The sequence below is a fragment of the Nyctereutes procyonoides genome, unplaced genomic scaffold (genome assembly GCF_905146905.1).
Source record: "Nyctereutes procyonoides isolate TBG_1078 unplaced genomic scaffold, NYPRO_anot_genome, whole genome shotgun sequence".
In the NCBI taxonomy this organism is placed as follows: domain Eukaryota; kingdom Metazoa; phylum Chordata; class Mammalia; order Carnivora; family Canidae; genus Nyctereutes; species Nyctereutes procyonoides.
This window is the reverse complement of record NW_026575035.1, coordinates 25,785,820-25,812,579: the sequence shown is the minus strand read 5'-3', so window position 1 is coordinate 25,812,579 and position 26,760 is coordinate 25,785,820. Positions and strand designations below refer to the sequence as shown.

At 36.6% G+C, this 26,760-nt stretch overlaps 1 protein-coding gene and 1 pseudogene across 1 annotated transcript in view; one reads left to right on the top strand and one right to left on the bottom strand.

Annotated features, from left to right (window-relative positions):
• The window catches only part of PXDNL (peroxidasin like), a 428,332-nt gene that overhangs the window by 237,467 nt on the left and 164,105 nt on the right, over nucleotides 1-26,760 (bottom strand).
• Nucleotides 4,262-11,505, top strand: LOC129505213 (40S ribosomal protein S20-like; annotated as a pseudogene).

The following is a 26,760-nucleotide window of genomic DNA, read 5'->3' as shown; positions in this document are numbered from 1 at the left end:
ATGGCATCATCACTTAGCAAGAAAGAAAATATGGCTAGAGGGATACAGAGATGCTGAGTCGGGATTGGTCATGGGTTAAGTCTGGGGGAGGCTATAATTGAAGTGTCTAAACACAGAATAGGATAAATCCATTGGTTGGGTCTCCTTTAGGTTGGAAACTAAATCAAATTCTTTCTAAAAAAAAAATAGATCCATGCACATATTTGCACCCATATCTAGATCTACATCTGTATATGTATATGTACATGCATGTGTGTACACACATATGTGCAAGTGAAAGGAAGCAAAGAGGGTCTGAGAAGGGTCAGGAGGTTGGACTGTTAACAGAAAATCCCCAAGGAAGTTTGAGAGAATAAATCAAAAACATAATTCATCAATTTGACAGTTTGACTAAAGGCTATCCCAATTTTCTTCAACCTCTTTATATTAAATAAATGCATATGAAATTTAAAAGCCATATAATTTAATTTGACCCAATTTTTGAAATCACATGACACTAAATGATGGCATATGTTACTGTATATTTGGACATTTTAATCTGCAAAAGGTTAATATGAGATACCCTAAAGATAGTGCAAATAAAGCATATAAATGCTCTATCAATCTCTTTTAATTAATTTTAAAATTAGAATCGCATTCTTTAAGTATGATGCTTTTCTATTGAGTACCACAAGTTTCTTGGTTCTCTTGATGTCATTGGAAGCAGCAACACACAAAGAATACTAGACTTTCATCCAGTGTTCACATGTGCCATGTAGTGGCTGGGAAACTTAAGAAAATATATGTTTTAAAAGATAATAATTTCCTGATCAGTCAGTACTAAATGGAAATATAGCAAATGTTAGCAAGACAATGTTCTTGAGTGTTGGGATTTTGGTTTAGGTTTGATTCTTTATGTTTGAATATTCTGCATTTTACAAGATCTCTGTAGTAAATATGCATTTAGTTTATAATGAAACAAGCATGCTTACTTAAAAACATAAATGAAACATGGTTTTAAGAAATGCCTGTTAGATGTAGTTCTGTTAACAATGGAAAGGGAAAATAAAGCCAAGAGGGTTTGAAAAGAGTCTTCTTTCCTTCTGACTCTAGTGGTAAACACACATCCCACACATACATATACACACAGTGAAGAGTCTTCTATCCCAGCCCTTTTCAAATACAAAGATTTCCAAATGGTTGTGAAAGATCTTTTGAAAAATAATCCCACCATTTTGAAATTCACTGCCTCCTTCTTGGCTGCCAAGTTCCAGCTCCCCATTGAGTTACTATGTGATGAAAATGGTCTTCTGAGCCCCCAGGTGATGCCTCTGTCTACAAAAGCTGCCAGTCACCAGGCTCTCCATATGGCAGCAGCAGGACTGAAGCTAAAGGGCAAAGACACCAGTGATTACCAAAGCAGAGAATCGGCCAAAAATAGGGAACACAAACAAAGCAAAGTCAGAAAGGTGAGGCTGTACAATCTGAAAGTCAGCAGGTATTGGCATTCGGGACAAAGTCCATTTTCGTGGACTTCAATAAACCAAACAGTAAATGAGAAATTGAATAAAAACCTGCCTGATAGATTAATGGATCCTGCAGAATCAGGATGCAACCATATTCTAAGAACCAGGCACTCTAAAAATCACTACTCTATTCCTTTGGTAAACCTTATCTGCTTTTAAATATAAAGGTACAGGGATCCCTGGGTGGCGCAGCGGTTTGGCGCCTGCCTTTGGCCCGGGGCGTGATCCTGGAGACCCGGGATCGAATCCCACGTCGGGCTCCTGGTGCATGGAGCCTGCTTCTCCCTCTGCCTGTGTCTCTGACTCTCTCTCTCTCTCTGTGACTATCATAAATAATAAATAAAAATTAAAAAAAAATAAAGATAAAGATAAAGGTACAGTAGTCTCCAACTATCAGCTAACTGTTCACATTTTAGTTCCCCTTTCAGCTGAAAACTCATTCAGAAGTGAGTTCTCAGATTAGAGTGCCTGAGAATACACATCCTGGTAGGAGGGACCCCCGTTAAAGAACAGTGCCTGTGCCTCTTATGGGGAAGAGTGGGGCTCTGGAGGAGGGTAACTTTGAAATCAAGAAGAGGGCGCTCCCAGTAGGAACTGATGATTCATAAAGAGTGGCAGTAGGTAACAGTGGTTAAAATTTGGTGTTCTGGACTCATGAAGATTCAATTTTGAATCCCAGATCCAAAAGTACCATCTTAGCTTGCACAGGGTGGGAAATAATGAGGCCTTACCCTGTATAATTACGATGAGGATTGAACTAGTATAGCCTAGTCCTTAATGAGTGCTCAAAACAATGTTAGTGGCTCTTTATTTAAAAATGGGTAAATCTCCTGGGTTCCAACATTCTTTTATACAGGTGAAAGTTCTAGTATTTCTTGTATATTTCGGGAAATATTTTTAGGGTTGGAAACACAATCTGAAGCATTTGATCTATAATAGAGATCAGATTTCAGAAATTTTGCCATGGAAACCTGTTTGTATTTTTAATGGAAAACTGAAAATGTACTTTTTGAACATAATGATGCTACAAAGAAAAATCTGGATGAAATGTGTCATTGAATTGAAAGTAACAGCTGAAGACACATAGCTGATAGCCAATATTTTTGAGATAAACTGAAGAAATTTTCTATATTTTGAAGGGTTCAAAAATGCCTTTAATCCTGGAAATGGTTAAACTCAATATGTCAGATGTAAAATAAGAGATTTTCCCCATTTGCTATACAAAAACACTATATATAGTTTATTTCCAGAGTGTTTTTAGGCAACATATTGCAAACATTTACCCCTAATGTCTTGCCTGTTGTTATTTTCTTGGAATTCCAGATATTACAGAAGTCCAAATCATGGGGTAACCATGGCATTTGCATATTTGCAGCTGGAACTTTCTTACAACTCAGTCATTTAGAGAAACAATAATAGTTTCTCCTAACAACTAAATAAATTACTTTTGTGTACTTTGTCAGGACAACATAACAATATTTCTGCAAACTTCTAAAGAAATTAAAATTATATTGCTAAATAGTAATATAGTTTACCCTTTAGAGTTTAGTAATAGTTGATTCATGAGCATAGTTTTCATGACATTGCTAATATATTGTAAAATGAATAAAAATATTTTTCTATCTCACTAATTTCTCCTTTAAAAAATTTAGTAGGAACATATATCAAGTATATCTGTATTCAAATGGATTTTATAAACATTACTCTCAAATTTTCTGTTTCCATGTATGAGTATATATTACAGATTTCCACACATCATAAAGTTGCTACTAATCTATACATTTTAGATCGCTTTATTGTAACATACAAGCATGCATTCTGTATAAGATAAATGGAACAATAATATCAGTTGGTATCCTAAAACCACTGAGCATTTAAAAGTAGTTTATTAACTTCCTATTATATATTCATATAAAATCTTATTGAGAAACATATGATGTGCTAATATGATATTTTAAGACCATATACATAGGTGTATATATATTTGAATATATACCAGATGAATGATATAGTACAGCAGAAATACAGACTTGGGAGGGCATGATGGACAGAATTATAATATGTCACCCCACTGGGACACCTGGGTGGCTCAGTGGTTGAGAATCTGCCCTTGGCTCAGGGCGTGATCCCAGGGTCCTGGGGTTGAGTCCCATATCGGGCTTCCTGCATGGAGTCTGCTTCTCCCTTTGCCTGTGTCTATACCTCGGTATGTGTGTGTGTGTCTCATGAGTAAATAAAGAAAATCTTAAAAAAAAAATGTCCCTGGATCTATTCTCCAGGGATGAGACTTGGAATATGATGATATATCATGCCTATGATTGTATCATCTTACAAATGAAAAAGGAATTTTTCAGATGGAGTTAAAGTTATTAATCAGTTTACTCAGAATTAATCAAAGTGAGATTGTCTGGGCAGGCCTGATGGAATCACATGGGCACTTTTATAAATTTAAATTCAATTAATAATGTATTATTGATTTCAGAGGTATAGGTCAGTAATTCATCAATCTTATATAACTCCGAGTGCTCATTACCTCAGGTGCCCTCCCTAATGCCCATTACCCAGTTACTCCAATCCACCCACCCCTCCCCTCCAGGGACCCTCAGTTTGTTTCCTGTGATTAAGAGTCTCTTATGGCTCTTTGAGGAAGGTGTGGTGGCAGCCAGAGCCGGAGCCTAGGACTCCCTGCTCCTGCTCTGGACTCACTGCTGTCCGCTCTCGCTAAGGAGCCTCGGTCAGGAAGCCGTACTGAAGCCATGGCATTTAAAGACACTGGGAAGACACCCATGGAACCGGAGGTGGCGATTCCGCAACATAAAATCTTCGGAAAAGGTATGTGCTGACTTGATCAGAGTTGCGAAGGAAAAGAATCTCAAAGTGAAAGGACCAGTGCGGAGGCCTACCAAGCCTCTGAGAATCATTAGGAGAAAGACTCCTTGTGGTGAAGGTTCTGAGATTTGGGATCATTTTCGGATGAGGATCCACAAGGGACTCATTAATCTGCACAGTCCTTCTGAGATTGTTAAACAGAGTACTTGCATCAGTATTGAGCCTGGAGTTGAGGTTGAAGTCACCATCACAGATGCTTCAATCAACCCCCCCCCCTTTTTTTTTAATTTTTTTATTTTATTATTATTTTTTTCAATCAACCTTTTTAATAAATTGATTATCTGTTGTTAAGTCTTGTTGACTTTCATTCATCATACCAATGAATTTTAAGAATATAGAGTTGTGCTGTTCAACCTACTCCACCTTTGGAGTAGTAAAAGTTAGATGAACATCCTAAGGTGGGTGGTCTATCCTGTTTTATCATATGTCATAGAGGCCACCAAAGCAGTTGACACCTGACATCACTTAAAAACTGAATTGTATTAAAATACATGGTCATCTTAGTGTTGATTTAAAAAAAAAAAAAGAGTCTCTTATGGTTTGTCTCCCTCTTTGACTTTGTCTTGTTTTATTTTTCCTCCCTTCCTCCATGATCCTCTGCTTTGTTTCTTAAACTCCACATATAAGTAAGATCATATGATAATTGTCTTTCTCTGACTGACTTATTTCACTTAGCATAATACCTTCTAGTTCCATCCACATCATTTCAAAGGGCAAGATTTCATTATTTTTTTGATGGCTGAGTAGTAGTCTCTTGTATCTATAGACCATATCTTTTTTATCCACTCATCTGTTGATGGACTTTTGGGCTCTTTCCATAGTTTGGTTATTGTAGACATTGCTGCTATAAACATTGGGGTGCAAGTGTCCCTTCAAATCATCATTTGTATCTTTGGAGTAAATACCCAGTAGGGGTACTTCAGGTGGTAGGGTAGCTCTTTTTTCAACTTTTTGAGGAACCTCGATACTGTTTTTCTGAGTGGCTGCATCAGCTTGCATTCCCACCAAGAGCATAAGAGGGTTCCCCTTTCTCCACATCCTCTCTAATATTTGTTGTTTCCTGACTTGTTACTTTTAGCCATTCTGACTGGTGTGAGGTGGTATCTCATCATGGTTTTGATTTGTATTATCCTGAAGGCAAGTGATGTGGAACATCTGTGTATCTTTTTTTTTTAAGATTTTATTTATTTATTCATGAGAGACACAGAGAGAGAGGCAGAGACACAGGCAGAGGGAGAAGCAGGCCCCCTGCAGGGATCCTGATGTGGGATTCGATCCCAGAACTCTGGGATCATGACGTGAGCCAAAGGAAGATGCTCAACCACTGTGCCACCCAGGCACCCCGCCTTTGTGTATCTTCTTTGGTGAAATGTCTGTTCATGTTTTCTGCCCATTTCTTTTTTTTTTTCCTGCCCATTTCTTGATTGGATTATTTGTTCTTTGAGTATTGACTTTTATAAGTTCTTTATAGATCTTGGATACTAGCCCTTTATCTGATATGCCATTTGTAAATATCTTCTCCCATTCTGCAGGTCATCTTTTGATTTTGTTGACTGTTTCCTTTGCTAGGCAAGAGCTTTCTATCCTGATGAAGTCCCAATAGTTCATTCTTGCCTTTGTTTCCCTTGCCTTTGGCAATGTGTCTAAGAAGAGGTTGAGGCCAAAGTTACGAAGGTTGTTGTTTGTGCTGTCTTGGATTTTCATGGATTCCCATCTTGCATTTAGGTATTTCATCCATTTTGAGTCTATTTTTGTGCATGGTGTGAAGAAATGGTCAAGTTACATTCTTTCACATGAGGCTGTCCAACTTTCCCAATACTATTTATTGAAAAGACTGTCTTTTTTCCAGTGGATAGTCTTCCCTGCTTTGTCAAAGATTAGTTGACCATAGGGTTGAGGGTCCATTTCTGGGTTCTCTATTCTGTTCCATTGATCTACTTGTTTGTTTTTGTAACAGTACTGTACTCTCCTGATGATTACAGCTTTATAATACAGCTTGAAGTTAGGCATTGTGATGCCCCCAGCTTTGGTTTTCTTTTTCAACATTCCTTGCTATTTGGGGTCTTTTCTAGTTCCATATATTTTAGGATTATTTGTTCCAACTCTGTGAAATATGTTGATGGAATTTGGATAGAGGTTGCATTGAATGGATAGATTGCTCTAGTAGCATAGATACTTTAACAATTATTTGTTCTTTCAATCCATGAGCATGGAACATTTTTCCATTTCTTTGTGTCTTCCTCAATTTCTTTCATGAGTGTTCTACAGTTTTCTGAGTATAGATCCTTTGCCTCTTTGGTTAGGTTTATTCCTAGGTATCTTACGGGTTTTAGTGCAATTGTAACGGGATCAACTCCTTAATTTCTGTTTCTTCAGTCTCATTGTTAGTTTATAGAAATGCAATTAATTTCTGTGCATTGATTTTATATCCTATTTTGCTGGATTCCTGTATGAGTCCTAGCCATTTTGCAGTGGAGACTTTTGTGTTTTCCATATAGCATATCCTGCCATCTGCAGAGTCAGAGTTTGGCTTCTTTGCCAATTTGGATGCATTTTATTTCTTTATGTTGTTTGATTGCTGAGGCTAGGACTTCCAGTACTATGTTGAACAGCATTGGTGAGAGCGGACATCCTTGCCATGTCCCTGACCTTAGGGGAAAAGCTCTTAGTTTTTCCCCATTGAGAATAATATTCACTGTGGCTTTTCTTATATGGCTTTTATGATATTAAGGTATGTTCCCTCTAAAAAAAAAAAAAAAGGTATGTTCCCTCTATCTCTACACTGTGAAGAGTTTTAATCAAGAATGGATGCTGTATTTTGTCGAACACTTTTTCTGCAACTACTGAGAGGATCATATGGTTCTTGTCCTTTCTTTTATTAAAGTAGCATAACATCTTGATTAATTTGAGGCTGTTGAACCACTCCTGCAGCCCAGGAATAAATTCCACTTGATCACGGTGAATAATCCTTTTAATGTACTGTTGGATCCTATTGGCTAGTATTTTGGTGAGATTTTTGCATCCATGCTCATTAGTAATATTGGTCTGTAATTCACCTTTTGGTGGTGTCTTTGTTTGGTTTTAGGATCAAGGTAATGCTGGCCTCATAGAAAGATTTTGGAAGTTTTCCTTCCATTTCTATTTTTTGAAACAGCTTCAGAAGAATGGGTATTAATTCTTCTTTAAATATTTGGTAGAATTCCCCTGGAGAGCCTTCGACTCTTGTTTGTTCAAAGATTTTTGACTCCTGCTTTAATATCCTTGCTGGTTATGGGTCTGTTCAGGACTTCTATTTCTTCCTGTTTTAGTTTTGGTAGTTTATATGTCTCCAGGAATACATCCATTTCTTCCAGATTACTTAATTTGTTGGCATATAGTTGCTCATAATATGTTCTTATAATTATATTTCTTCAGTGTTATTTGTGATCTTTCCTCTTTCATTCATGATTTTATTTATTTGGGACCATTCTGTTTTCTGTTTGATAAGTTTGGCCAGGGATTTATTGATCTTATTAATTCTTTCAAAGATCCAGCTCTTAGATTCACTGATCTGTTCTCTTCTTTTGGCCCCTATTTCATTGATTTCTTCTCTAATCTTTATTATTTCTCTTCTCCTGCTGGATTTAGGCTTTATTTGTTGTCTTTCTCCAGTTCCTGAGTTGTAAGATTAGATTGTGTATTTGAGACTTTTCTTATTTCCTGAGGAAGTCTTGTATTGCTATATACTTCACATTTAGGACCACCTTTGCTGCATCCCAAAAGTTTTGAACAGTTGTGTTTCATTTTCATTTGTTTCCATGAATTTTTAAAATTTTTTCTTTAATTTCCTGGTTGACCCATTCATTCTTTAGTAGGATGCTCTTTGACCTCCATGTATTTGAGTTCTTTCCAAATTTCCTCTTGTAATTGAATTCCAGTTTTGAAGCACTGCAGGCTGAAAATATGTAGGGAATGATCCAAATCTTTTGGTACTGGTTGAGACCTGATTTGTGACCCAGCATGCAATCTATTCTGGCGAATGTTCCACGTGCACTCAAGAAGAATGTGTATTCCATTTCTTTAGGATGGAATGTTCTGAAAAGATCTGTGAAGTCAATCTGGTCCAGTGTCATTCAAAACCCTTGTTTACTTGTCAATCTTCTGTTTATCATCTGTCCATTGCAGTGAGTGGGCTGTTAAAATCTTCTACTATTATTGTATTATTATTTTTTTTATTTTTTTTTATTTTATGATAGTCACAGAGAGAGAGAGAGAGAGAGAGAGAGAGAGAGGCAGAGACATAGTCAGAGGGAGAAGCAGGCTCCATGCACCGGGAGCCCGATGTGGGATTCGATCCCGGGTCTCCAGGATCGCGCCCTGGGCCAAAGGCAGGCGCCAAACCGCTGTGCCACCCAGGGATCCCTATTATTATTACTATTGATGTATTTCTTTAATTTTGTTATTAACTGCTTATATACTTAGCCACTCTCATGTTAGGGGCATAAATATTTACAATTGTTAGATCTTCTTGTTGGATAGACCTTTTGATTATAATATAGTGTCCTTTCTCATCTCTTAGTACTGTGTTTGGTTTTAAATCTAATTTATCTGATATAAGGATTGCCATGCCAGCTTTCTTTTGATGTCCAGTTGCACATAAATGGTTTCCATTCTGTCAGTTTAAATCTGGAGGTCTTTGGGTCTACAATGAGTCTCTTGCAAACAGCATATTGATAGGTCTTGCTTTTTTTTTTTTTAGTCAGATCTGATATCCTATGTCTTTTGAATGTAGCAGTTAGCCCCTTTACGATCAGATTAACTACTGAAAATGTGACTTTAGTGCAACTGTATTACCTGTAAAGTCTTTGTTTCTGTATATTGTCTCTGTTCCTTTCCAGTCTATGTTATTTTGGGGATCTCTCTTTGCTTATAGGATCCCTTTCAATAATATTTCTTGTAAGGCTGGTTTGGTGATCGCAAATTCTAGTTTCTGTTTGTCCTAGAAGCTCTGTCTTTCCTACTATTTTGAATGACATCTTAGCTGGATAAAGTATTCTTGGTTGCATATTTTTCTCATTATGCACCTTGAATACATCATGCCAGTCCTTTCTGGCCTGCCAAGTCTCTGTGGCTGCCAGTCTAATATTTCTACCTTTGTAGATTATGGACTTCTTGTCCTGAGCTGCTTTTAGGATTTTCTCTTTGTCTCTGATATTTGCAAGTTTCATTATTATATGTCAGGTGTTTACCCATTTTTATTGATTTTGAGGAGGTTCTCTGTGCCTCCTCGACTTGGATGCCTGTTTCCTTCTCCAGATTAGGGAAGTTCCACTCTAAATTCCAGATTAGGGAAGTTCCACTCTAAATTGCTCCAATATACCTTCTGCCCCCCTCTCTTTTCTTTTCTTCTGGGATACCAATTATTCTAATATTGTTTTGCTTTATGGTAATCTCTTAAATTCCTCCCTTATGATCCAGTAGTTGTTTATCTCTCTTTTTCTCAGCTTTTTCATTCTCCATCATTTTGTCTTCTATATCACTAATTCCCTTTTCTGCCTCATTTATCCTAGCAGTAAGAGCCTCCATTTTTTATTGCATCTCATTAATAGCCTTTTCTATTTCAACTTGATTAGATTTTAGCTCTTTTATTTCTCAAAGAAGGGAACCTATAGTGTCTTCTATGCTTTTTTCAAGCACAGCTAGTATCTTTATAACAGTTATTCTAAACTCTAGTTCCAATATTTTATTTATGTACATACTGATTAGGTCCCATACAGCCAGTATTGTCTCTTGTTATCTTTTTTGTGGTGATTTTTCCATCTTGCCTAACTCTGTTCAGGGAAGAATAGGTGAACAAGAGAACAAAACACAAAAATGGCAACAATCACCCCAGAGAAATATACATAAAACAAATCAGAAGAGACTCAAAACTGAAAAAAAAAAAACTTAAAAAGAGAGATTATAATCAGACAGGTCAACAGAATAGAACAATACTCTGGATCCTGTGTGTATTTTGGTCACATTGTTAGAAAACTAGATCCCAAAATTGTAACAAAAGCAAAACTTATATATGTACAGAAAAAATTAAATACAGTGAAAGGATAGAATATAACTGTAAAAATGTAAATTAAAAGACTAATAAAAAACAAAAGATAAAAATGAATGTAAGCAGAACAGAACAAAGCAATACACTGTATCCTGAGTGTATTTTGGTCGGTTTGCTTTTGGTTTTGTTTTGTTTTTTTGTTTGTTTGTTTTGGTCGGTTTGTTAGAAGAAAGTACATCTCAGAATTGTAAAGAAATAAAACCATGTATATAAAAAATAAAATTACATTCCTTGAAAGGATATAATTAAGTGTAAAGATGAAACTTTATAAAGATTTTAATAAAACAGTAAAAAGAAAACAAAGAATAGAAAAAGATGAAAAAGGAAAAGAAAAAATGCAAATATGATCAGACAGATGAAGAGAACAGAGCCATATACCAGATTCCAGGTGTAATTTGGTCTGTTAGAAGAAAGTGCATCCCAAAATTGTAAAGAAAGAAAGAAAAAAAAAATATATATATATATATAAACTCAATGAAAAGATAGAATGTAACCTTAAAAATGAAAATTAAAAAAAGAGTTGATAAAGTAAGAATTTGGTTGAAAAAAGAAAGAGAAAAAAATAAAAGTTTAAAGACTAAAGAATCACGGGGGAAAAAACATGAATTCTATATGCTACCTTCCCCTTGCACTGTAGTTTTACAGCTCTCAATGACTGATAACCTTGGTCTTGGCTAGATATTTATTGCTAATCTTCTGGAGGAGGGGCCTGTTGCATTGATTCTCGTGTCTTTGCCTCAGGTGGAATTGCACTATCCTTGCCAGGGGGCCAAGCTAAGTAATCTTGTCTAGATTGCTCTATGTGGCTTCTGTTTCCAGAAGGCTTTCCATGGAGCTTTAGAAGACCAGAGTGTAGATGACAGCCTTCCAATCTCCACCTGGGAGCTGAAAGCTCAGGACTCCACTCCACAGTGTGCCCTCAGGAAAAAGCAGTCAATCACTCCTGTCTCCCTGTTCTCGGTCCACACTGCGCTCACGCACCCTGTGACTGAGCATTTCTATCTCTTTTACGCGACCCTGTTTTGACATGACCCCAAACCCTGCAGACTCCTGCAGTGTGCTTCCTGTGGGAGGAAGGAAGATCTCCCTGGTTCTGCCAATTGTTGGGCCTGCATGGAAAGGAGTCACCTACTGTGCCCGGGTTCACAGTTTATGGCAATCCTGAGCTGAAAGCCCACTCTTGGGCTCCCTGATTACAGCTGGCTTCCCTGCTCTGATGCCTGGGAACTCTGCCACATTCAGGCACCCCTGGCCTTCCTGTGACCCTAAGGATCTTGAGTCCACACTGTCCCATCTAGGATTCTGCCCCACGTTACCACCTGAGCACCTTTCAGGCAGGGACTTCCATCACCGGAGCAGATTTCTAAAACTTTGGATTTTGTGCTCCGCTGCTATATCACTCCCCCTCCACCACCCATAGTTTATCTTCCCATATATCCCTCAGATTCACTTCTCTGCACCTCCTAACTTGCATAAAGTGGTCACTTTTCTGTTTGGAGAGTTGCAGCTATTCTTTTCTTAGATATCCAGTTGAGTTCTCAGGTGTTCAGAATGATTTAATAGCTATCTAGCTGAATTCCTGGGACCAGACAAAACGAAGGTCTCTTACTGCTCCTCCAGCTTGGATTCTAATCTCCTCCTTAGCTCTTTAAAAGTAGAATTTTCTCTACTTCCTACTTCCAGCAGAAGGGGGAGTCAGAGAGACTCAAAGCATAGAAGTATTTGGTGGGCCATTGTTGGCTGTGAAGATGGAGGGGGGCCACCTGCTACCAGAGATGGGTCTCTAGTAGTGGAGAATGACTCCCAACTAACAGCCAGTAAGAAAGCAAGTACCTCAGTCCTACAACTACCTGTATCTGAATCCTGGGACAAACTGAATGAGCCTGGGAGCAGGTGCTTCTCTGGGGCTTCCAGAGGACAGCCCAGCCATTGATACCTGGCTGACAGCAAAACCTGCCAGACCTCTGGCCACAGAACAATGTGTTCAACAGTGGGCATTGCTTTAAGCCAGGTAGTTTGTGGTAATTTGCCATGCTATAATAGAAAACTAGTACAGAGAAATATTTTATATAATTTGAGATTACATAAATGCCTGACAATGTAGCAATAACAACCCGTTTGTTAAATAATTTGTATTAACATTAGAAATCAGCTAGAATAAAGTCTTACATTATTATTATGACATATGAACTCTCAAGAAGGAAAAGACTAATAAAAAATGAACACGGGGCAGTTAATTTGCATAATAGCCATTAATGGTAAGATGCACAGGTAGCAGTAGAAACACCTTGCAATGAAGACTTAAGGCAATCAGATTTTAGCCCTGGCTCCAGAACTAAGTGGCTAATACATACAGCCCATCTGGGCTTCAATTTCTTCTGCAAAATAAGTTGGGTGTACAGACATATTTCTAATAACAGATAAAGAGAAAATCAAGTCTCAGACCTCTGGAGGGAAAGAAGCTAGGCTCACCTGCCTCTTGCCTCCTGCAGTTCAAATGTCCGTTATGCCCTGCCCCCTTCTTCCCAGGCACCAAACAGAAAGTGAGGGATAACCACGTAGGGTGCTTCAGCATCCCACCTCTGAGCAGGAAGACAAGGGGGTTTGCCCCCCTGCCTCACTCCATGTGCCTATGCAAACCTCTTCTCAATACTAAACCTGTAATCTTTCTGTAATAAGAAATACAAGACTTCCTGTGCTTCCTGGATTGAAACTTCAACTCTTACTACTAAAAGGGGCTTCCTTGTCTTCTCTCTAGCTATATCCTCTGAGACAGAGAGGCTCCCTTCCTCTTTCCCACTCCTGGGGGAAGTCACTCCACAGCACAGAGAAGAGGTAGAACAACCCACTCTGGGCATAACATGGTCTCTAACATGGAGCTGGCCTGTGTTACCTCACCTTTTGTGCTTCCTATATCCTGGGATCACAATAGGACCTCAGAAGACTATTGAAAAGATTAAACTAATCATATATGCAAAGCATTTAGAAGAGTTCATGGTAACCATCTAGTGTTTGCTCTTTTCATTGTGACTCCGGGCTGCTTCCCTCTCCCTCTTAAAGTATATGCTTGCATGCACATGCGAGGGTTCATTTGGCACCTAGCATTTAATCACACATTCTCTGCCAATGTTTCAACCACTACAGTTGCATATACCTTATCTCCTCACTTTGTGGAAGGTGCCAGAGGGCTTTCCTTCTTTCCTAAGGGTGGGCCACAGCACCCAGCACAGAACCCTCTGCACACCCAAGCTCCCTCAGTGCCCTTGTAAGAATAGATAACACACAGTCACACCCTTTCGTTGTGTTTTTTCCTCTCTTAAACTGTTCATTTTTTGCTTGTTTGTTTATTTTTTACTCTTTGGTCATTTTGAGAAAAGGATGCGATAAAAGATGCTTATAGATTTAACACTTTACAGAAGGGAAATCCACATATGTAAATAGCCTCCTTTTTCCTTGCTAGAATCTTATCAGCCCCAGAAGCATAAAGTAAACCAAAAGTGATTCCAAATACAGCCCACTCCCAGTGAAGGAAGTGCAGACCATTTGGATCAGCAGAGGTTGCCCATTCCCCTGTGACTGGGTGTGGGATTTATCTCTCTGAAGCAAGTGCCTGGGACCTAGGCCATGAAAGCAGAAATGAATCTATCTCAAAGGTAAGGAGAAAATAGTCAGGTGTTTCTTCCCCCCACTTTGGCCATGAGAGAAGTATTTATTACCAAAACTATTTTAGTAATACTATGTTTGAATTTAGCTTTTTCACATTATTTCTAATAATGGCACTCTTACTGTAATCATTTTATGTTTCACTGTAGAAAATATTTACTTTTGTTTTCAGTCCACTGAGTAGAAAATATCTTCTAGGGATGCCTGGGTGGCTCAGCGGTTGAGCGCCTGCCCTTGGCTTAGGGCGTGATCCTGGGGTCACTGGATCAAGTCTCACATTGGGCTCCCCGCATGGAACCTGCTTCTCTCTCTACCTATGTCTCTGCCTCTATGTCTTTCATGAATAAATAAACAAAATCTTAAAAAAAAAAGAAGTAATATTTTCTAAAACAAACTTTCATACCATAAATAAACTAACACAAAGGTGATTGTCAGCATTAAAAATAAAGACATCAATGAAAAGGTGGTGATTGGAAGCCTGTTCTACTTTACCATGTCTTTCTGATATATCTATGCCACCTATGCCCTCCTTTTCTCAAAGTGGACTCAACATTATTAAATGTGACATAGGCAAGAGCTCAGAGGTTCCCAGTCTGAAAATTATTTTAAAAGTGAATCTAAAATCAAGCAGTCAAGATAAAACAATTATTTTATGATTAGTGATGATCATTACCCATCATCCATTATTGTATATATCTTATTAATAAAGCTTTTTAAATAATCAAAAATTTAAATGTTAAGTAATGAATGATTAACATGAGCTTTAAATAATTTAAATTTTGAAATAAGTATTATGAAAAGTTATCCACCATGGCCTAGATTTATTCCTAAGTCCTGGAAGATATAAAAATAATAAAATATAATACATAGAAACTTGAAAAGTTACTGAAGGTACTTGAAAAAGCACTGTACAAAATGGTAATAGAATTTGGAGAATACATAATAGAATTTGGTGTCAGAGTGACAAGGTACTACTTATAGTGCTTGCCCGTCGGGATCCCTGGGTGGCGCAGCGGTTTGGCGCCTGCCTTTGGCCCAGGGCGCGATCCTGGAGACCCAGGATCGAATCCCACATCGGGCTCCCGGTGCATGGAGCCTGCTTCTCCCTCTGCCTGTGTCTCTGCCTCTCTCTCTCTCTCTCTCTCTGTGTGTGTGTGTGTGTGTAACTATCATAAATAAAAAAATAATAATAATAAAGTAAAATAAAAATAGTGCTTGCCCGTCACCAGGCTTTCCATTTCTCATGAGAGTGCCTGCTTTATCAGGAAACTGCTCGAATACTTAGGATACTAAGGACTAAAACAGATTAGACTCCCTTATCCAGAGCAAAAAAAAGTGATACATGATTTTAAAATATTACTCTTATAAATTATACAACACTCATGTGATTTCTAACACCACCATCATCAAATATTTATAAAGACAAATATTAGCAAATAGACTAATCTTCAGGCTAACCAAGTCGATCAAATCACTAACATTTTACCACCATCTGTGTAGATTCCTTAAGATTCACTTAAATTGAAAACAGGTTTAATAAAATATTAAATACATAATGATATATTATGCTGTGATATCATAAATATTAAAATGTTACATATATAATGATTTTTTTCTAATGGAGAAAATCTGTTTTTCTGTGCAAAATGTTAAGGCCTAAATTTCATACAGTGCTCTGGAGGGAAAGCAGGAACAAGGATAAAATATTTTGATTAGAATATGGCAGCACATGACTAGGATTGCTTATAGGTATAACTGGATTGAGAAGTTTGGAAAGAACAAAGTAGCAAGTTCTAGTCTCACAATTGAAAAACAGAGAAAAAGAAAACAGAAAAGCTCAGCATTGAAATGATTTTCTGGCTTTAGCCCAATAATAGCCTGTCTTTAAAATATTTATTCAGAATAGATTTTTTTGTACTTCCCTTAGAAGAAACTGCGATCTGAATTCTATCGCTCTTTTCTTCTTTATAACCAGACTTGCTAAACAGCTAATCAAAGATTTAAAGGTTTTCTCTGAATATCCTGCAGTCTTTGAGCCTTTCCAAAATAATGAGCAAATTAGGATTTCATTGTATCATGCCAGAATTAAGGCCTTTGTGGCCAAATGTCTGTCATAAAGCAATACCTTTGAAAACTCAACAAAAAGTGCAATTTTAAAACCTAATTTTATTTTTTATGCTAAAAATGTGCTAATGTGATCATGGCATCAAATGACCTGAATTAATGAGAAGACAATAACAAGAAGAATTTTATCAAAGAAAACAACTAGAACTAACACTTATATAATACTATATGCCAGTCACTGTTGGGAGAGTTATCTACCTACCTATCTACCTACCTACTCATCTATAGGAATATAAACCAAGACAATCTTCAGCAACCTTTCATTCTTACTGATATACGAATATAAAAACTATAGTTCTGTTATAAGAAGCAAACCATTCCCTACCTCAATCCATTTTTCTAAAACCTCGTTTAATAATGAGGGTGCTGGGGGCAGGTTTACCGCCGCCTTCAGCCCAGGGCCTGATCCTGGAGACCCAGGATCGAGTCCCACGTCCAACTCCCTGCATGGAGCCTGCTTCTCCCTCTGCCTGGGTCTCTGCCTCTCTCTCTCTCTCTCTCTCTGTCTCTTTCTCTCTCATGAGAGAGAGAAATAAATAAAATCTTTAACAAAAAATAATGAGAGTGCTCTGACTCTGAGGGTAGTAGCTAACATTTGGCTGACATGCTGTGCTCCTTCTTCCTTGATCATTTATGTGTATCTTTCATACAACTACTGCTCTGTGGAGGAAGATAACTTTCCCAGGTAAATAAATATATGCTCAGAATCTCCAAACAAATGTTCAAGCTTTTTGTCATTGGTTCTTGCAAGTGTCAAAGGTAGATTCAGTTATGTCGACAAACATTCAAAATAGTGGATCTAGTAAAATGTAAATAATGACCTCTGTTAAAAGCCAGAGTGTGTCATTGTGAACCAGAGTCCATTTATATTTTAACAAATAATTTAAACAATCAAATCAGTAAACCTAGCAAAACCTAAATAAAAGCCAGTCAGTTTGCCATTGTGAACCAAAGAGGCTGTTTTTTTGCTATCAAAAATTAAAAGGATGATATATGTAGAACTAGCATATAATTTAGCAATTCCACATCTGGAGATTTATGTAAAGAAAGATTTGCAACAGCACTGAAGGACGTATGCTACGTGAAATAAGTTAGAGAAAGAAAAATGCCACATGAATTCACTTATATGTGCAATCTAAAAACCAAAATGAACTAAACAGAAACAGATTCATATTTTATTTTTTTAAGATTTTATTTATTTATTCATGAAAGACATAGAGGATAGAGAGAGGCAGAGACACAGGCAGAAGGAGAAGCAGGCTCCATGCACCGGGAGCCCGACGTGGGACTCGATTCCGGGTCTCCAGGATCACGCCCTGGGCCAAAGGCAGGCGCTAAACCACTGAGCCACCCAGGGATTTCCCGAAACAGATTCATAGATACCAGACATAAACTGTTGGTTGCTGGAGCAGATGGGGATTGCACAAAAATAAGTGAAGGGGATTAAGAGGTACAAACTTCTATTTATAAAAGAAATAAGTCATGGGAATGCAAAATACAGCATATGGAGTGTAATCAATAATATTGTAATAAGCTTGTGTGATGACAGATGGTAACTAGACTTATCATGGGGATCATTTCGTAATTTATAAAAATATCAAATCACTATGTTGAACATCTGAAACTAATAGGATATTGTATGTCAATTATATTTAAATTTTAAAAATATATTATGTCCCCCCCAAAAAAAACTTTTTTAAGAGTGAGCAATGGCAGAAATAACCAAAGCTGTCATTATGCAGGCTGTGTCCACTTAAATCTTAGTGGTTTCCACTCACATTAGCTTTGCTGTCACAAAGTTGCTCTGCCACACTTATATTGAATCCATATTGTCTCATTATAGAAATTAACAAACTCCTAAGAGCACAGAAATAAACCTTCATACTTATGGCAAATTGATTTTCAACATAGCTGCCAAGACCATTGCTTTAGATTGAATTGTGCTCCACCCCCCTCCCCCACCCCCACCTTCATATGTTGAAGCCTTAATCCCCCAAGGACTGTGTTTGGAGATAGGGTTTGGGGAAGTAATTAATGTTAAATGAGGTCTTCAGGGTGGATCCTAATCCATTAACATTAATGGGTTTATAAGAAGATTCTCTTTCTCTGTGTGTGTGTGTCTCTCTTTCTCTGTCTCTCGTTCTCTCTCTAAGGACACAGAGTACAGAGAGATGGTGGACGTCTACAAGCCAGAAACAGATCTTTTCAGAAACCAAACCCTGCAAGGCCATGATCTTGGACTTCCAGCCTCCAGAACTATGAGAAATTAAATTTCTGCAGTGTAAGCCACCCTAGTCTGTGGTATTTCCTTAGGGAAGCCCTAGCTGACTCATAGAAGTTATGACACAGAGCCTATTTAGGAAAGTATGTCAAAAGAGAGGGACTGATCACCTGTGTCAAATACTACCAATAAATTAAGCAAGATGAACACTGAGAGATGACCTTTGGATTTGACATCTTAATTACGGTTACCTTGAAAAGGGCAATGTCATTGTTACAAATTGATTGCAGACAATATACGAGAAGAAGGGTAGAAAGCACACAGATACAAGGAAAACTGACACTCCTAGGAGCCTTGCTTATAAAGGAAAGCAGAGAAATAGGGAGATAAGTTAGCTAGAGAAGGAGAGAAGTTGGTCAAAGGAAACTTATTTCTTAATATTGCAGAAATTACAGAATGTCTATTTTTATTGTTTGAAAGATACAATAGAAAAGGACAAACTGATGTTTCAGGAGAGATAGGGAGCAATCACAAGCATGCTGCCACTGGCTAGGTAAGAAGGGACATGAACCAGAGCATGTACGGTCTTAGAAAGAAGCAAAGACCATTCATTCGGTATAGCAGGAGGGCAGATACATTAAAACACAAATATATTGTAAAAATAATACGATTTTATGAGAAATTCATGTTCTTTGGTGTCTTTCATGTTTATAGAGCTTCCTTTTTGTAACTCTCAGTATGCATCTTCCCTAAGCAGGCTTTCTAAATTCAGAGCAACATAAATTAAGCAGAGACAACTGATAAGAAGACTCTAGGAAGGCTACTGCTCAAGTAGTAACCATACCTCAGACCCAAGAAATCTCTAGGTTATACCTAACTATCAAAGAAGGGCTTTTCATGGACTTTATATAAGCCAAATTTTCCCGCCAACCACCCCATAAATCTCTATCTTCAGCCAGGACCAATAGATGGCAGAAGGTTGGGCAACAGATTAAAGTAAGGAAGGGAAGAAGACTGCTCAGGGAAGGCAAGGATAGAATCATGCTCCCTGAGAGTGTTCTGGGAGCCCTCAAGCCCAGTTAGGGAGGAACTCAACTGCTCCACTGAGTATTTTGCCAGTCTTTTGGAAAATATAGAAAAATGTTACAGCTATCATTTTACAGATACAATAGTTAAAATTTCACCAAAATACATAGACTGTTGTATATGCGGGGCAGTATTATGAAGCAGCTATCAATTTGAAATCTGAAGCCAGAGTACCTGGCTCCAAGTACAGGTTCCACCTTGACCAAGTTGGCCAACTTATCTGTGATTCAGTTTCCTTGGCTGCAAAATAAGAATCATGATAGCACTTCATAGAGTTTGCTAAATGAATAAATAGATGAAAAGCATTTAGAGCAGTGTCTCCATAAATATTGGATATTGTCATTTTTTATTATTGAATAGTAGATACTGCCAGACACAGAGAAAATACTCAACAATATTAGCTTATATTTATATTGTTATAATGATTTTGAGTGTTTCACTAAAATATTTTACTATGCTTAAAAACTATGTAAAAACTAAAGTTTAAATGATATGTGGAAACATTACAAATGGATAAGGATTATAAATTTGGGTTAGTGTTCTTACACTTTCATATGAACTTACATATATATATATATATATATATATATATATATATACATACACACATACTTACATGTTTTCTTTTTTCTTCTACTCACTGGGGCACATTAGTGAAGAACAATTAATAGGGTGGAGGAGTGCCTGGGTGTCTAAGTCATTTAAGCATCTGACTCTTGATTTCAGCTCAGGTCATATTCTCAGGGTCCTGAGATTGAGCCCTGCCTGGGACTTTGAGTTCAGTGGGGAGTCTGCTTGAGATTCTCTCTCTTCCTCTTTCTCTGCCCTTCCCTGCCATATATACATACTCTCTGTCTCAAATAAAATAAATAAAATATTTTAAAAAATAAGGTGGAGAATGGAATAGAGAACAATTACAATAGCATCAACTACCTCATCTGCAATTGTGAAAAGATTTCTAAAGAAGAAATAACAGAAAATTTCCATGCTCAGAATAAGTCTTAAAGAGAAGAAAGATCACTTTGGCTGGTAATTGTGTATTCGATTACTCAGATAAGACACTAAAGAAAACATTAAAGCAGTTGAAGTACCAACACAGAACCCAGCATTGTTATAATTGCCATGCTCTCATCAATCTGGAAACAACTTTAGAAAAATTATCATTATTGATCTGTTTCATAAATGAAAAACATTCTTTGAAAGATGAAAACCTAGTTAACATCTAAATTCATTCTCTAGAAGTGTGGCATTAGAGGCTACATCATTATATAGAGCAGAATAGTGACAAAGTCAAGATTAAGAGAGTGATACTAAAAATTTGATAATGTACAGGCACAGATAGAAAATAAAATAAGGAAGTCTTCATATAGGTATTGCAGTGAACTATTTACTAACTTGAAGTTTTCTCTGATCTACCTGGATACTTTCCACTAGCCCTTTAGTTACCCACACACATATCTATCATGAAATGTAAAGAATGAAAAAAAATAGACATCAAGACCACTTAACTTTGCTATATTCTCCAGATGCGATTTTCTTATGTAGGATAATGAGGATGAGAAACTCATTAGGAAAAGGTCAGCCACAGATAAAAGAGAGTATGCCCTCTCTGTTGCCTTACCGTGACCCTTCTTCCACTGCTGAGCCTATTGGTGCTGGAAATTGCACTACGAGAATCACATCCAGGATCCAAGTGGGTCAAGAGGCAGAATAATTGGTCGCATGTTGGTGAAACTGAGTGCAATTTATGCTACAACACCAACTTTGAGCAGATAAATTTGGCTATTAACTACTAGTGATGAGATTAATTGTTGAGCAACAAAAGTAAGAAAAATGCATTTACTTTGTAATTCAGTAAGAGCAAAGACCTAATCATCTGACTCTTATCAGTAGTTGTGCCACAAATCAATCACTAGTTCTTTATATGCTGCTTTCTTCTCAAAACAAGCCTTACAAAGAAATCTACAGCTAACATCACATGCTATCCCCTTGAGGTGTTATAAAGATTGGAAAGGAAACTAAAGGACATGACTGTGTACATATATGCTCCCAAAGATTTATAAGCAAACAATTAGAATTAATAAGGATTAATCTAATAAGGTCACTGGGTGCAAAGCCAATATACCAATTGTATTTATATATATTAACAAAAAACAATTAGAAATTAAATTTTAAATGCCATTTAGTAGCTGGATGTGATATATATAAGTGTATATATGTACTTCTACACTGAAAAGCTCAAATGTTGCTATGAGATATGGTAGACACCTAACGAAATAAAGAGAAAATGTGTATCATGTATTGAATGACTCAATATTATACAGAAGTCAATATTTCCCAAATTGATCTCTAAATGTATATAATCTGATAACTAACTAAATAAATGCATATAATCCCAATCATAGTACCAAAATGTCTTTTCTATGGAAGCTAAACAAACTTGTAGGATTTACACTAACAAATTTCAAATCTTACTATAAAACAACAGTAATTAAGACAGTATTATATTGGTGTAAGTATAAACAATTGGACCAAAGGACAGAATATACAGTCCAGAACTATACAGCCTGTACATATTTAGTCACTTAACTTATGTCAAAAGTGTCACTGTAACACAGCACTAAAGAGATGTTCTTTGTAATAAATGGTGAAGAAGCAATTGGACACCCAAACAGAAGACATTCTGGATTTCCTTACTAATTCCAGACATAAAAAATAGTTGGGGGTAGCTAACAAACCTATGAACTTCTTAAATAAAAATTATACCCTAAAGTAGCCAGAAATGTCTTCAATGGCTCTAAAAAGCACTAACCATTAAGAATTGGTAAACTTCATTAAAATTAGATACATTTGTTTATCAAAAGCCATCATTAAGAAAGTGAGGAAATAAGCCACAGTCTGAGGGAAAATATACATATTACATACATCTGACAAAACAATCATCAAATTTTATAGAGAATTTCTTTAAGTGGCCAATAAGCATATAAAAATATTCTCAATATCACTAGTCATAAGGGAAGTACAAATTAAAATCACAATGAAAAACCACTTAGACTCAATGTGTAAAAATTTAAAAGATTGGCAGTATCAATTGTTAGTGTGATTGTGGAGTAACCTGATCTCTTACAGATCGCTAATGGGAGCATAAGTTGGTTCAACCACTTTTTATTTATTTATTTATTTATTTATTTATTTATTTATTTATTATAGACATAGAGAGAGACAGATACACAGGGAGAGGGAGAAGCAGGCTCCATGCCAGGAGCCCGACACGGGACTCGATCCCGAGATTCCAGGATCGCGCCCTGGGCCAAAGGCAGGCGCCAAACCGCTGAGCCACCCAGGGATCCCCGGTTCAATCACTTCAGAAAGTTATTCAGTAGTATCCACTAAAGCTAAACTTGGGTTTTTCCTATGTTTCAACAATTAAACTCTTATGTGTATGCCCAAGAACTATATAAATTGATTTTAAATGTAAATGAAAAACAAACATGGAATAATATAAAGAATAGCTGGGAAAACTAAAAAAGAAGAGCAATAATAGGGGAAGAAAGAGAAACAGGGCAAACAAGTATTAGAAGACACTAGTAAGCCTCTAGAGTAGCATGTGATACTGGCATATGAATACACAAACTAAGGGAAAAGAACAGAAATACAGTGCCATGACCTAGGTTTCTAATGCCATTCTCAAAAAAGAAACACAGGAGAAATGACTGCTGGAGAAATGACTAGTTCTAGAAAGTAAAATAATTAAAAAAAAAAAAGCCAACCCACAAATCATAATAGGACTGTTGTCAAAAGGATGCGAGAATCAAATGAAAGAGTTCTCGGTGACCAAAGTTGGAACAAGTAGAGCGCTAACATATATATATAAAGTAGTTTGGATTATAACCCAAGTTATAAAATAAATATCCATAACTTCATACTGATATAAACAAAAAATTCAGAGAGGAGAGACAAATCTGTGCAGAATAATTCTGAATGAATTTTGTAGATGCCCCACTCTAAAGAAAGAGGGGACTAACTCCCCACTCCTTAAGTGTAAGCTTCATATAATGAATTCCTTCCACAGAATACAACATGGAAAGGGAAGAATGGAAGAGTGACTTTAGAGTGAAGGAATCTGACAAACACCGGGTGATCAAGGTCAGATGATCAAGGTCAACACCAACAATCACAAATTACTTTTATAATTTGTATACTTGAAAAGGTGTGATGATGATGGTGGCACTATGTTTCTGAGGCCCTCTTCCCCAAAATTCATAACCCCAGTCTAATTATGAGGGAAACACTAGACAAATTCCAATAGAAGGGCGTCCTACAAAATATTTGACCATGCTTCTCACAACCATCAAAGTCTTCAAATATCAGGAAATTCTAGAAAACGGTCACAGCCAAAAGGAGTCTAAAGAAACACAACTCAATTTAATTGGTATCCTGGATGGATCCCAGAACAGTAGAAAGATCTTTTTTTTTTAATTTTTTTTTTAATTTACTTATGATAGTCACAGAGAGAGAGAGAGAGGCAGAGACACAGGCAGAAGGAGAAGCAGGCTCCATGCACCGGGAGCCTGACGTGGGATTCAATCCCGGGTCTCCAGGATCGCGTCCTAGGCCAAAGGCAGGCACCAAACCACTGCGCCACCCAGGGATCCCCAGTAGAAAGATCTTAAGTAAAAACTAAGCAAGTCTGAATAAAGTGTGGGCTGTAGCTAATAATAACGTATGTACAATTGTTCCATTTATTGTATCAAATGTACCATACTATCTGACATGCTAATCAAAGGAGGGGCTGTCTGCCAGAAGAGAAGGAGGACATATAGAAAATCTGTAATATTTGCTCAATTTTTCCTTAAGCCTAAAACTATTCTAAAAATAAAGTCTATTAGTAAAAAAGATGAGAAATTACAAAATTAACTCCAATGTCTATGGAAATTTAGTATATGTTCAAAGTGACTGAACTTTTTAAGTAAACTGTAGTATAACAAATGGTAGCCATTTGGAGAAGGATAAAATTGGATCCATACTTCGGAAGAAACACCAAAATAAGTTCTGAATGGACCAGGGATCTACATGTAAAAATTGAAACCAGATGATTACTGAAAGAAAACAAGGAAAATTATTTTATGAACTCAGTGTGAGGAAAGACTTTGGAATATGATTCAAAAGTTAAAAGCAACAAAAGAAGGAAGGATATGTAAATTTACCTAAAATTTGACATAAAAACTTCTGTATTGCAAACAATGAAACATCTTAAGGTAAGTCAAAAGACAAATGAAAAACTGGGAGAATATATCTGTAGCATATATTACATATAAAAGATTACTCCCTCCAGACTATAAAGAGTTAAAAATGAAGACAGAGACTAAAATTCTGATGTAATAATGGGCAATGGACATGAACAAACAGTCCACAGAAAAAGATATTCAAGTGGCTTTTAAAGATGTGAAGGATGTTTTAACTTCACTAATATGAGAATGAAAATTAAAACTACATGAGATATCACTTCTTACCCATCGGATCAGTGAAAAATCAAATTCAAAAGTCTGGTGGCTGGATGAGACTATATCTAGATGAGACTATAGTGAAATAGACAATTTCACGCATTGCTAGTGACAGTGTAAATTGCTCTGCTATAAGAGGCATCAGGAGCATCCCACAAAATGATATATGCAAGTTTCACTCTGCCAATAGGAGATAACGTATGAGCAACTTCATTCATTGTTTTATTATTGCATAATATTTCACAGGAAAATGTTGGACTAAATATTGATACCCATTCGTAGGAGACTGGCTGAATACACTACTGTAAACCCACACAATGTAGTGCAACAGTGCCATAGAAATACTCCCATGAGGACTTTTGTAAACTATTATGATTTTTAGAATATGTTATCAAATGACAAAAAGCAAGATATGCCACCTTTTGTGTAAGACAAAAAGTGAAATAAGATATATAGATAGATGATAGATAGATAGATATAGATGATATAATTACTTTCTGTTGTATTTATATATTCATATATTTACATATATATTTTCATTTTATTATAAAACAAACATGAGGAAGATAAAGCTGAAACTAATAGAAGTTTGTGTAGGGTGTGGGTGCTAACAGGGTAGAAAAATAAGGATAGGAATGAGATTTAATATATCTTTTTTTTAGACCTTTTAGACATACATTTATATATATCAAACAGGATTTTTTAAAAACCAAAAAATGAATATAAACAGAAAAAAATGAACCTGCCTATAGAGCAAACAGATAACATACTCAGGGGAAAGAAATAATTGATTTGAGTAACTTTTAAATACAGCATGCTGACTGTACTGTCTTAATGATACAAAAGACAAAAAGAGTTACAGAGTTATCACACACTTAACTTAGCAGCATGTTGGCTGTAATGTATTTGGTATAAATTTGGTATTTGGTATAAATAATTCTGAAACTTTTGAATGTTCTGTAGAATATAGCAAATGAGTAAATACATTCCTATTTTTGGAAGCCTGTGGTCTCAAGATTGGAGAAGAATATATAAATGTGTAATGGGGAGAATGAAGAAAAATCCTGTGATGTTGGATTTGACCTGAAGGTATCAGTATAAACACATGACTATATAAATATGTATGTAGCTATATAATTAATGGCCCATATTTTGTTTCTAAATATTATTTCCTGTTTAAAAGAAGCAGAATTCCCAGGCTATTTCTGGATCTGTGGCAGAAAAATTCAAAGTGAGCTTGGACCACTTTGGACCAGAAAGCAAAGAAATAGTCAAAGACTAATGAGAATGTGTCAGAAAAATGAAGGAGCTGCTCAAAGGGTTCCCATGATCAAATCTAAAACAATTTGGGCATCAAAAAAAATGATGATTTTTAACACAGATTATAATACAGTGAATAGAAAAAAATACCTAGTGTATAATGATTTTAAAATTAATGAGGGAGGAAACTCTTCTTACAGAGGAATACCAACCAATAAATGTAGACGGATGATAGACATATAAAATTACTATTTTGCTATCCCCAATGTAATTATTGATTCAAGCAAGGTTACCAGTGGATTCTAAACCAGTGAGTAAAAACTGGAGAACAGGGTATCTATGAGATCTCCAAGTATCACACACATGTTACTTATTACAAAGGGAAACTATCTTTACAATGGAAATATCACTCACATGGTCCAA